Genomic DNA, 11,300 nt, shown 5'->3' on the forward strand with positions numbered 1-11,300 from the left:
CCCCCCCCCGGCTTCCAACCTGAGCGGGGTAAGAATTCCCTCTTTAATCGTGAAAGTCTGCCCGTAAATGGTAAGTACGAAATCACCTAGCTTGGTTGTTAGCCTGGCGCCCTGCCGTGTATCAGAATAGAGGTGTGCGGCAACTTGGAGAAGCGGATGTGAAAGAGGTGGTGGCGATGATCACGTGTGAGAGTCGGCGTGAGCCCTTTCGATCAATCATGTGAAGTCCGCGACGCGAAGCCGACGAGGAGTGCGTGAAAGGAAGTCATAGACCTGCAGTGACAAACGCTCGCGGGGAACATCGGCTTAGTCGGGTAGGCTCACCTGAAGAACTAGGGGAAGGCGGCCAGCCCCGAGCAAAATTTAATAGAAATGCCGCTTTCACGCGACAAACAGATCGCAAAGAACGCGGGAGATGTACAACTGAAACGGGTGGTGTCGCCTGCGCTGTTAGCCTGCCTTCCTTCGCGTCGCTTTAATCCATCAAAAAGTCGACAAGGTTACCAACGGCGGGAGCAGCAGGCGTGGCGCGTGATTCTCTTGGGCAGCAGTATATACGGTTGTCTGTTCAACCCGCGTCGGGCGCTTCGCACCTCCCAACGAATACATTTACCACCGAGTTTAAGCCTTTTCTCATTACACTAACATCATTCGAGGCATCACCGGGAACGTCTGCTGAGAAAAACTGCCCCGGCTGCTCGCCAATGGTTTTGCGCAGCCTGGAGCTATTTGCGCTAGTTCGATAAGCCCACCCTTACTCAGAAGTCAGATTTTGAGCAACAGCTGGCAGGAAGAGAATAGTTCCTCACGTTGTGCGGTTAAAACAATTTCAAGGGACTTTACGAAAGCGTTCTTTTCCTACTACGCCCAAACACAGTTTTTGCTCCTTTCGACAGTCTCGGAGCGCCCCTGTAAGTAGACATATGGAATGGGCGCGGCTGAATGCTAAGAACTGAATAAAATCGAACGAAAGGAACCATCGCGAAATATAAGCAAACTATCCTACGCGCGTTCATTCAGGTTACGTAAGCCAGTAATGGGGCCCGTGTACGCAGGTTATTCCGACGTCTCCTTACAGCGGGAAGGAACGACTTGTCTCACGGCGGCGACTGCCCAAAGCTGAAGCGCACGTCGGTGCGGTGCAATGACACGGCTTCCCGCTTCATTTTTCGTCACGCAGGTGGCACGCGGGCCACTTGCTCGCAGCCCTGCGCTTGTCTCAAGCGCAGCCAGTGTCCAGCTCCTGTCTCACACAACAACACATCCGCGGGAGACGAAAAGCAATGTCGCAAACAAAAACAAAACGCAAAGAACGAGGCCGAAAATAGCGCTATCAACAAAGCGTATCAACGGCTGTGCTGGGGGAGATTGATGCCGCACATGTGTTTTCCGAGAGAATAGCCGGCGTGGCGCGCGGCGTACGCCTGCAGAGATCGCAGAGGTAAATGATCTCGGCGGCTGAAACAAGGCGCGGACGGGAGGCCGCCGCGCGCAACCGTCGCGCGTTGAGTCGCCGCATGTGGGTGCAACTGGGGGCGCGGTCTCGTGTACTGGCCGCGGATGCGCTCGCAGCGCCGCCACAGCGAGCACCGAGGGCAGGCGGCGTCACGCGCTGTGAAGCTGAGCCAGGTTGAGCGCTCTCATATTACAGTTTGGGAGCGTGGAGCGGCTAACTGCACGAGGAGCGGAATATATAAAAGTCACAGAATTTGAAAGAGCAAAAGTGTTGCAACAGCGTTTCAAAATGGACGTGTGGGGTGAAGCTACGCTTCGTCTACTTCGATTGGAATGCGGTATTATGTTAACATAGTTATTATGTTAAGGCCAAATTATGGAATAAATGAAAAAAAAAGAATCACGGGTGTTAAACGAAAGCGCAGCTGGCTAGACAACCCCCTGTCTCTCCCTCTATGTATGAAAGTATGTAGAGGAGCCGACGCTGTGGAAGCTCTGAAAGGAAGGAACATGAAAGCGTGGCGACAATATTTAGTTTATTTACTTCAGACTAAAAGGTTGTTGCCGTTCACTGAACTGAATTATTTATTTAAACCAGCTCAAAACTGTAGTTACTGAAATAAAAAAGAAACGGCTACAAGCGCTGTTTGTAACGATGTAAAAGAGTCCCCATGCCCTAAACTTATGCTCTTCCCCTGTTTCCGCGTTTTCTGAGCTCTTCGTAACCATCCAGCGTAAAGCGCTCAACCGTTGGCGAGAAGTCGAATAAAACTGCCGCTTTGTCGCCACTTTAAAACTAGTCTGAAAGTCCACCGCTGGTTCCGTGCGCGCACATTCGCGCCTCGCACAGATGGCGCTCTGAGCGCCCCCCGACGACCACATTTACCGTCCCCTCAAAGCGGTGCCCTCCGGTGCCTTGGTCGCGTCGTCGCCGTGACGTCGACGCTGCCCAGGCGTTCGTGTGCGAAGAGGCGCGCGTGCGCGATCACTTTCTGGCGCACCGTAGCTGTAGGCGCCTTCCGCTCATTTTCTTTGTGACCTCAACCTGTGAACCGGACGTGGCGAGAGCCCGGGTAGCAGCACCGTTGTGGAGCAGCAGCTAACGGAAACCGGCGTCGTCTTATCAGCCGTATATTTCACACGTGGCCCTGCCGATTTCGCATTCCGCGTCCTCACCTCCCCCCGCCCTCGCGCTGTCATCCGCCGCGCGCGCTTCCCGCGGAGCCCGAAACGGGGCACGACGGCTCCGCGCGCGGCCCCGCCACAGGCACCGCCGTGCATCCCAAAAAAGGCGCATAAATAGTGCGCGCCGGACGCGAAAACAAGCGTATATCGCACGATCTGCGCGATAATGCGGCCAGAGAACAGGACTTCGGGGCGAGAGGAACGGACGCGCCCGGCGCGCACGTACTTATCAGCGGCGACTGACAGCGCGGTTACGCGAGGTCCGCCGGGAATGGCGGCTAATGGCTCAGGTGCGCCGCCGCCGTGGCCCCGACGTCGCTTCCAGAGACGCCGTCATCGCTGTCAACGCGTTCTCGCCCGCGCGACAAGTGATGCGCCATCGGCAGCCGCCGGGAAGACACGAGGCAGGTGTGTGGACAAAACGAGTTGCCCGACTTTCATGCCGCGAATCCTTGTAAAACGTTAATTCGCCAATAGTGTGGCAAGGGTGCGGAATGCGCATGCCTTTTTCTATGTCAGGTTACCCGGACCCTTTCTTGCGTATGAGCAGGCTGTGATACGACTGGATGGTACTCCAATAGACGGACGTAAATGACGAGCATACTATAATAATGCTTTAGACTTCAGCGACTCAAAACTTTGGCTCTTCGTTCGGCATCGCTTTTCGATCCACTTTGCGCTCTCACCCTGAAGGACAGGAAATACTTATTTTAAACGTGTTACTGCATAGGCGCAAAAGAAACAAAAAAAAAGGGGGGGGGGGGGGTTACTTCATTTAACAGGATCAGTAATGGTTTCTTTGGACTGAAGATCAGGGAAAATCTGCCAGCCCAGGGATGGTGTTCCTCGATACGATGTATGCTGGCGATACAACTAATACCATGTACCACAACGATCTATTCGCTCCTTCTAATGAACAAGCCCTTCCAGAATAACACACCGTTTTTATTTTTTGGCGACGAAGAGCAGCACCCATTCGATAAAGAACACACGCGGCAAAACAAACAAGAAAAGAGCAGTACGCCAGGAACACTGCAATCGTAAGTTATAAGTGAAAAGTAAAAAAAAAACTAAACGGCGGGCGCGAGAGAGAGACAGAGAGGGGAAAAAATAAGGTGAAAGGTGTCCGGAGCACACGCACACAAAGGGCCTGAACTGCTCGCAGACGGACGCGGCGTGGCTGGCAAAAGCGTCCCAGGGACTCGAGCAGCGCGGAGAGAAGGAACGAGGGACAGCGCGAGCCCCAATAAGTCACGGGGGCTCCCGGATGCGGCGAGGCTCGCTCCGGAGGAGGCGTCCCGGGCGTTGGACGGCGCTTCTTCTCGCAGCCGCTGCGGAGGGAAGGCTGGCAGGGGTGTCTTCGCACTTAGCGAGGGGTAAACAAATTTAGGATCTCTGCGCGCGCCTTCGACCACGGGCCCCCGCGGTGGCGGCCCCGCCTGGACTGCATCAAACGAGTCTGATGCGAGCCGCTTCCCCCGCCCAAAATACTCCGCGCGGCTGCGTCCGAGCCGCGCCTGGACGGACGCGCAGCTTCTTGCCAGGCACTCGCGCGGACGGAGAACCGTGAAGGCGACCTTCACGCGCGCTGATCGCGGTACGACGCGGTTCTGAACGCGACGCAGTGGCGACTGATACGACACACGTCAAGGTGTTGGAGAAATTAGAATGTCTCGGTTGGCCTGAGAAGTGACCGAAATGTCGAAACAATAGGATGACTTCCATTTCACTTCGCAAATGCGAGAGCCGCAGTCGGCGAGCAAAGTGTTGGCCACGAAGGCAGAAGGCTGTGCAGTTGCCGCAGCCGGACGCTATATAACTCCGTGCTGCATTTGTAGTCGAAGCCGAGTAGTCACGTAAATGAGCTGCCACAGGTTGGGGTTTACTAGGGAGGTGCTGCAGTTCCTAAGCTCGAATGATCGAGTTTGTGGTCACGCCACACACCACGCCTGATATATCATTTGATGGCAGTGACCTTGAACGAGTAGGCACGGTTTTCTTTTAATCCGCGAGCACTAAATCCCCCAACCGTAGATTTCGCCGATCTCTGCCTGTCCGAAGCCTCTCGACATGACGTTTAGGTTGCTCGGGAAAAGCAACCTAGGTCTCACAAGCAACACCGGTGGCAGCACATGTCATCGCAGGGCAGTGGCGCATCGCTTAACCGCTGCACCACTGCGCCCGGAGAGGTATAGGGACTCCTGCGATCTATGAGTGTAAAGTAGAGCATTACCAATTCGGCATATATGGGCATTAACTCATTACCGCTTTCACGTAATCGGAGCTTAAGTCCGATGCCGCCGATCTTCGTCTGAAACTGCTTGACCTTGAAGACCGAGTTCGAACCGCAACTGAAGTGGAAACTGAGGTGCTAGGGCATCTAATTCGCATTTGGCCTAACCACGCTAAATTGTGAGCGATTTTTTTATATAGCCGTGTACCATCTTTCTCAAAAAAAAAAAAACAGTCACAAAAGACAAGGCACAAGAGAAGGAGTGTTCACGCCACAACGACTTCTCTTGTCCCTTGCCTTTTGTGAATGTTTTTTTTTTAAAGTTACTATGAATCAACTGGCCCGCATTTCAACCCATCTTTCTCATTGACATTTGGAGTAATTATACTCTTATTTATTGATACCCTCAGGGTAGAATAACTCTCGTAGTATAAAAGAGCACGTATTTCTTATCATTCGAGCGATGATAACGAGCTAGAACACAATTGCATGCGTCTCAATTCCCTGTTCACTGCTGTGCGCAGAGACATATTGCTCAATGCAGAGCACGCCACATATAACTGTCGAAACAGCATACTACTTAAGACATATTTTAATGCATGTCACGACAGAATGTGCGGCGTTCCTTGCATTTGCGCCAACTGTGGATCTCGCGTTACACCACACCTCTCTTGTCATTACCAATCTCGATCGACCTTGACGCTGTTTTTAAAGGGTATGAAAGTTGAATTCTTTAGAGCGGCACCTATCGCCAGCATATATTTTGCACGAGTATGTTGAAACTTTACCTGATGCCGAGAATGTGAATCTTTTTTAGTCGGTTTATATTTTCCTAAACCTTTACTGCGCACTCCACACGTGTATGAGTAGCGCAAAGTAAGCAGATTTTCTTCCCTATATATGATAACCAACATCCGTAAGGCAGTCTTACAAAGATTTCATTTCACTGCAGGCCTGAATTACGAGTTTATCACAGGCTAAGCTCGCACAGCTACGACAACTAATGTAATGTGAAACTGATGTCAAAACAATCAAAATATATATGGACTCAAGAAGAAGTGATAAGAACTGGTGATCTTTTTTTTTTTTTTGCGGAAAGCGGTACACTGCAAAATGATTAGAAATTTACTATTGCTACGGGTTCAAACGACTGCATAGTAAATTTCAGCAGTGGATTTACTTGCATTTGTGTGTCTCAAAACCAAGTGCTAGAGACAGCGAGACAAGAATAGAAAGAAAAAAAAATGACAGCCAGAAGCCACTGTCTGCCGTTATACCGAGTCCGTATCTTCACGGTGGGAACGGTCACGTGGCAAGAAATGGATTTGCCAAAAGCAAGAAACTGACGCGGACAGTATCACTAAATTGCTTGTCAATAGCAAACTTGGACGGGTCGGTTCACTTTTCGCACTGCAATTCCGCGCTGCAGAGCCTAGATGACTTTCGGTCACGTCTGAATGCGCAGGAGCAGGCAGGCGAGTCGGAAAATATAGCCGGTGCGTCTACAAAGTTCGAAGTAATCGAAGCGTGGGCCCGAAATCTGCCGGTGGCTAGGTGCCCTCTAGTGTGGGAGCTACCGCCCTCTGGTGGACGACGTTCCGCGCGAATCGGCGACGATGAAGTCCCATGAAGCGCCACGCCTGCAGAGCGAGTGCGTATTCAGGCCTTTGTCAATGCAGGAGTGACTTAGCAAGCGCTGCAAATCTGGTGTGCGGAGAAGTGCAGAAAACCGTGGCAGTGCTGGAGGCTACGACTGCCTGCGCTGCGAATCGGAACCACATGCAGGACAAGCGGATAAAAGAGGAACACAGAGAAGCGGCCACAGTCGCACTAGAGAAGTAAAGCTCTCCACAAGGCGGTCCCTCTAGGTCACGAGTACATTTTTCTCAACTTCTGTGGTCATGCAAGTTGAACAACCACGTTACGCAGAGATAATCCTTACCTAGTGGAAAAGAAAGCACGCGGAAACGAAGCTATACATAGGCGACCCGCTGCATTAATGGCGGATCTTACTTAAGAATCAAAGCATTGTAATCTTGTAAGTGTCGCAAATGACGCAGAGCTACCCGATTAAGGTCACAGTTATAGAAGACAAGAGCACGTTTAGAATCTGTAGGCTATATTTTTCATCAGGAAAAATGCAGAACGTAAGGCCTCTTTTGTATTCATTTTAAGTTGAAGTTCTAGTAAGTTATTAGAAAAAGTAGAAGAAAATGATGATTTTTGTCAATGCGACAATAGGATATATTCATGAAAGAGGTCATAATGTGAAGTACGATCTAATGGCGGGAACTCCTTACAGTTTAACCATTCGGCTATAAACCGCAATAACCAAAGTATTTTGTATACTTCGCACAAACTATGGAGAGGAGAGTAGAACTTCGTGAATGTACTGTAAAAGGCTTAATTTTTCGTAATCGCCCGCAATCTGATACCAAGTTAGTCGCGGGGTACAATGTCTAGGCTGGGAAGAAAAGAAAGAGAAAGAGTACGATTAAACTTTTCTTCCCACCTCTCGGAAATTAGCGCCAGCTGGTAACTGGAAGTGCAGATTGGAACGTTTTCGCAAAGTGTCACAAATGTTATTGCCCACGTGCCGTACGCGCAAAACCGCAGCTTTGAATTACATTCTCTGAGGGAGCTTAGTTGGCTGAAAAGTATAATGCCACACAAAAGACCGGGTTAGGATAGGTACGCCGCCTGTCCACGGTGGAGTGCGCTACTCTTGTGACGTCAGCAGGTCGCTACGTCAACTCGTGCCGACGAAAACTTCGTGCCGCGTATAGCACACCATACAGCGCCCGAAATTTCTTGGCGCCGAAGTAGAAACTACAGCTGGCGCCTGCAAATTAGAGGACGAATTCTTAAAGGTTTTCGTGCTTTACTGCGTTGCGCCACAGGCCGGCCAATTCTGTTGCTTCATGTCGGTCTGTCGATATTCACGGAGTAGTGAACGCGAGCCAGTCGCGAATCGCCCACAAAAGCTTAGCGCTATAGCTGCAGCTTCCTCTTGAGTACGAGCCAACTATTTTTGAGACGAATAGTGGAGCGGAGCGTTTTCCGCTTATTTTTTTTTTTTTCACATGATTTTGAGAGTGCTCGCATGCTGCTTTCGGCACTACGGGTTTCCCTTATCGAAAGAGTGAATCAGTGAACGCAAAAAACCAAGGAACACGACTGTAATTCCTTTGTGAAAATCTCTTCACCTGAAAACAACGAAGACCGCGCATTTCGTATCGATCAGCGTACGGACCGCAATAATCACGCTGCTTGCTTTTGATTGCTTCGCAGAGGCGACCGGGATGCGGAAACAGCTGGGCGATCGAAATTGATCAGGTGTGCGCTTGGAATCAAACACAAGCATCGTGAATGAGCAGACACAAAACAGCCACGAGCAGATCAGATAGCGCAGTGCACGCGCGAAACGACAAAATCCAATTAAACGTTCCAGCTTTCAAGAAAATTCGCCGTCACTGAAAACTGGAAGGTTGTTTTGGAAGGTTGCCAAATATATATTACATGAGGATATCATCGAAACAGGCCAAAGCAAAGGCAAAAAAAAAAACCTATATCAAAGATCGCTATGAAAGCCAAAAGCCCAGCCCCGTTTCGAAGTAATTGCAGGCACGCTGGCGCCTCTCGACCATCATCAACCAGGTGCACTGCGCGCGCAGTAATCACACTCGGAGCAAGGACTCACCATTCAGGCACAGAAGAAGTATTTGCTGTCACGAGGTCGGAGACATCTGGCTCGATCCGACGCCGTGGCCGCGTGTAGAGCTGCGCAGACAAAGGGAACAATTGGCGACACGCTTTTCGCGTGCATTCTGCGAGCAACTTTTGCACCGTTACTCTTCCTTCACTGAATGTTGAACAAACATGTGGACATTCAGGTCGCCACAGACGGGAGTAAAATCATGCTTTTTTTTTTCTTGATTACTGGTGCGAATAATTTCTCGCAAATGAATGGGTGTGGATGGTTTTAACACGAACATAGCACAGTAAATAAGATATGTACAGGTGCTGTCAAAAGTTAATGGAATGAAAATATATATATATATATATATATATATATATATATATATATATATATATATATATATATATATATATATATATATATAACGTAATGGCTCATGACACCATTCATTCAATGCTTGATCGATGCCCACCACACGCAGTCTTTGATACGGGAAAAAGCTAGAAGCTAGCAATGATAACAATTATCTTCATGTACGGTGCCCCATTCGCACACGAGATGAGCTCGCTTGGTCGCTGCAGTGTAACACCGGCTTCAGTCTTTGACTTATGTTAGCAAAGCGTGCATGGTCCTGGGTGTCCCGGCGCCGCGCGTAGGGGTTCAATGCATTGTACAAAATAGTTCTTTTCGTCTGCAAAGAAATGAAAGAAATAACTGCAAAGTTCTAGTCGGCCCCTGCTGCCTGGGGTGCACGTCAGAAAAATCTGCCAAGCGCTTCTGCGATGTAAGCAGAGAAAAAGTGTTCTGGCCGCTTTAATTAGAGGGACGTCTCGCTGCTGCCGTGTTCATTTAAATCGTGCCCCTGGGAGAAAAAAAAAAGAAGGACGAGGCAACGGAGGCGGCAGAAGTCGAACATAGCAAATGCAGGCAGGCGCGCGGCGCCAGGGAAACAAAGAGAGAGCGTAATTACGACGGCGAAATAAGACGGCTAAGCCATTTCATCGCAGATACTCACCAATATCGTTCGTTCAGACACGAAGGCGCGACGGTTCCTTCCATTTAATTCGAATGAAAGTGCGCGCTACGGAGAAGACGGGCGCGCGAAAAGAGCAAGAAAACTCTCGGCGTTTTCCTCCGAAAAGCTTTCGCAGTGTTTACGAGACAGCGACGGCTAATTCCTGCCGGCTCCTTCCGCCGCTGCTGCAGAGGGGCGGCGGCTTTTTGTGACTTTCCTTAGCGGAGGGAAGAGAATAACAACGAGCGCGCCAGGAATTAAAACACGAAAACTAATTTTGCACCCGAGTGCCTTTCACCAATGCCGTCGGATCGCTCCTCGGTTTCCAACTAGAGCCTCTTCGGAGTCCTCTTTTTTTTTTCCCCCCTTCCCCTGGCCATCCTTGCACATCCTCTCTTAATTAATTCCAGGCAAAGTGTGAGGACAAAGGGGGGCGGTGCTTTCCTAACGAGTTCCCTGGCGCCGCTCGTCCAATGAAAAGTCAGCTCATTAGTCTCCCCCCTCCTTTTTCCGCCACCCCCGCACGCGCGCGCGATAAAAGCGGACGAAAGAAAATCATCGCCTGACAAAATGGCCGCCCCATTTCTATCTAAACGGAGCGCGCTGCAAAATGGGAGAAGTAAAAGTATGAAAGTCCGGCGAGCGAAGCCAGTCCACCGCGGCAGCGTGGCGCGCACTACGCAACATTCTTGGGCCGCATTATTTTAATAACAGCGCGAAGCCAGGGAAAAGAAAAGAGACAGGCACAAAGCGTGGATATATCATTAGCGCTGGGCTCTCCCCTACCACCCCCACCCTATTCTGGTTCCTCCTCCCGGGCGTCATTTATAATCAGAAGCGATCTCTGCAAACGACAATGAAGGCCTCATTTGGCGAGGCGCTGTATTTGGAAGACAACGGCTGAGCCAACACGCCGCGGCCCGAGCACCGAGCCGCTTCGTCCTAATGGGCCAATTACAAATTACCCTCCATCTCCCTGCGCCACACAAATGTCCCCCTCGTTACGAGACGTCGAAAGAGCACACGGGCTGCCATCACCGAGATGGAGAAAAATAAAGGAAACCTCGGCGATGAAGCGCCCAAATCCGGCCGCCGAGACGGCAGATCGCGAGACGTGATCTCCCTGCAGTGAGGCCGGCCGCTTCTTCCTGCCGCCGCCGCCGCCGCCGCAATGGCGCAGCAGCAGCCACCTTCTGTCGGCCGCGCGCGCGACACCGGGACTCTTCCTCTGCGACCCCGGACCGCGCCCTCCGCAGTCCCGCGTCCATTCCAACGTAGCGACGCCTTCCGACTGCGTGCCGCCACTCACGAGGCCAGCTTGTTGAAACTTCGGCTCGTATTCACGTTTCCTGCAGGCAACCATCGCCTCTCGAGGCTTCAGTTCTCCTCTACCGGCCTATGCCAGCCCGTGTCTGGTTGGTTATTTATTTGAGCATTCCACCAGGTTTAAGGAGTGGGATACAAACGAAGCTCACTCAGCACGTAACCGCACGGTGTCTCAGTTCCTGCGGCGTTCGACTGCTGACCGAGTTCGCGGGTTCGATCCCCACCGCGGCGGCGCCATTAGAGATGAAAATGAAATGCAAAAAAAAAAGCCTAAGTAGTAAGATTTCAGCGCATGTTAAACATCAATCCAGGTCGTCGAAATTAATTGCAGCCCTCCGCTAAGGCGCACCTTTAAAGCGCACACAGTTGCTTTGACAAGCATTAAT

At 50.9% G+C, this 11,300-nt stretch overlaps 2 protein-coding genes across 3 annotated transcripts in view; one reads left to right on the top strand and one right to left on the bottom strand.

The window, feature by feature from the left end:
• Window positions 1–11,300, bottom strand: part of zfh2 (Zn finger homeodomain 2) — a 253,865-nt gene that overhangs the window by 185,165 nt on the left and 57,400 nt on the right. For both annotated transcript variants that reach the window (XM_077646983.1, XM_077646985.1), the window contains exon 2: window positions 8,574–8,653. The gene's annotated coding sequence lies outside the window, so the exon portion shown is untranslated. The remainder of the gene's footprint in view (window positions 1–8,573; window positions 8,654–11,300) is intronic.
• Window positions 2,397–11,300, top strand: part of LOC144113715 (thiamine-triphosphatase-like) — a 470,258-nt gene continuing 461,354 nt past the window's right edge. Inside the window, exon 1 of the mRNA XM_077646989.1 lies at window positions 2,397–3,048. The gene's annotated coding sequence lies outside the window, so the exon portion shown is untranslated. The remainder of the gene's footprint in view (window positions 3,049–11,300) is intronic.

The sequence above is a fragment of the Amblyomma americanum genome, chromosome 1, assembly GCF_052857255.1.
Source record: "Amblyomma americanum isolate KBUSLIRL-KWMA chromosome 1, ASM5285725v1, whole genome shotgun sequence".
Classification (NCBI taxonomy): Eukaryota; Metazoa; Arthropoda; class Arachnida; order Ixodida; family Ixodidae; genus Amblyomma; species Amblyomma americanum.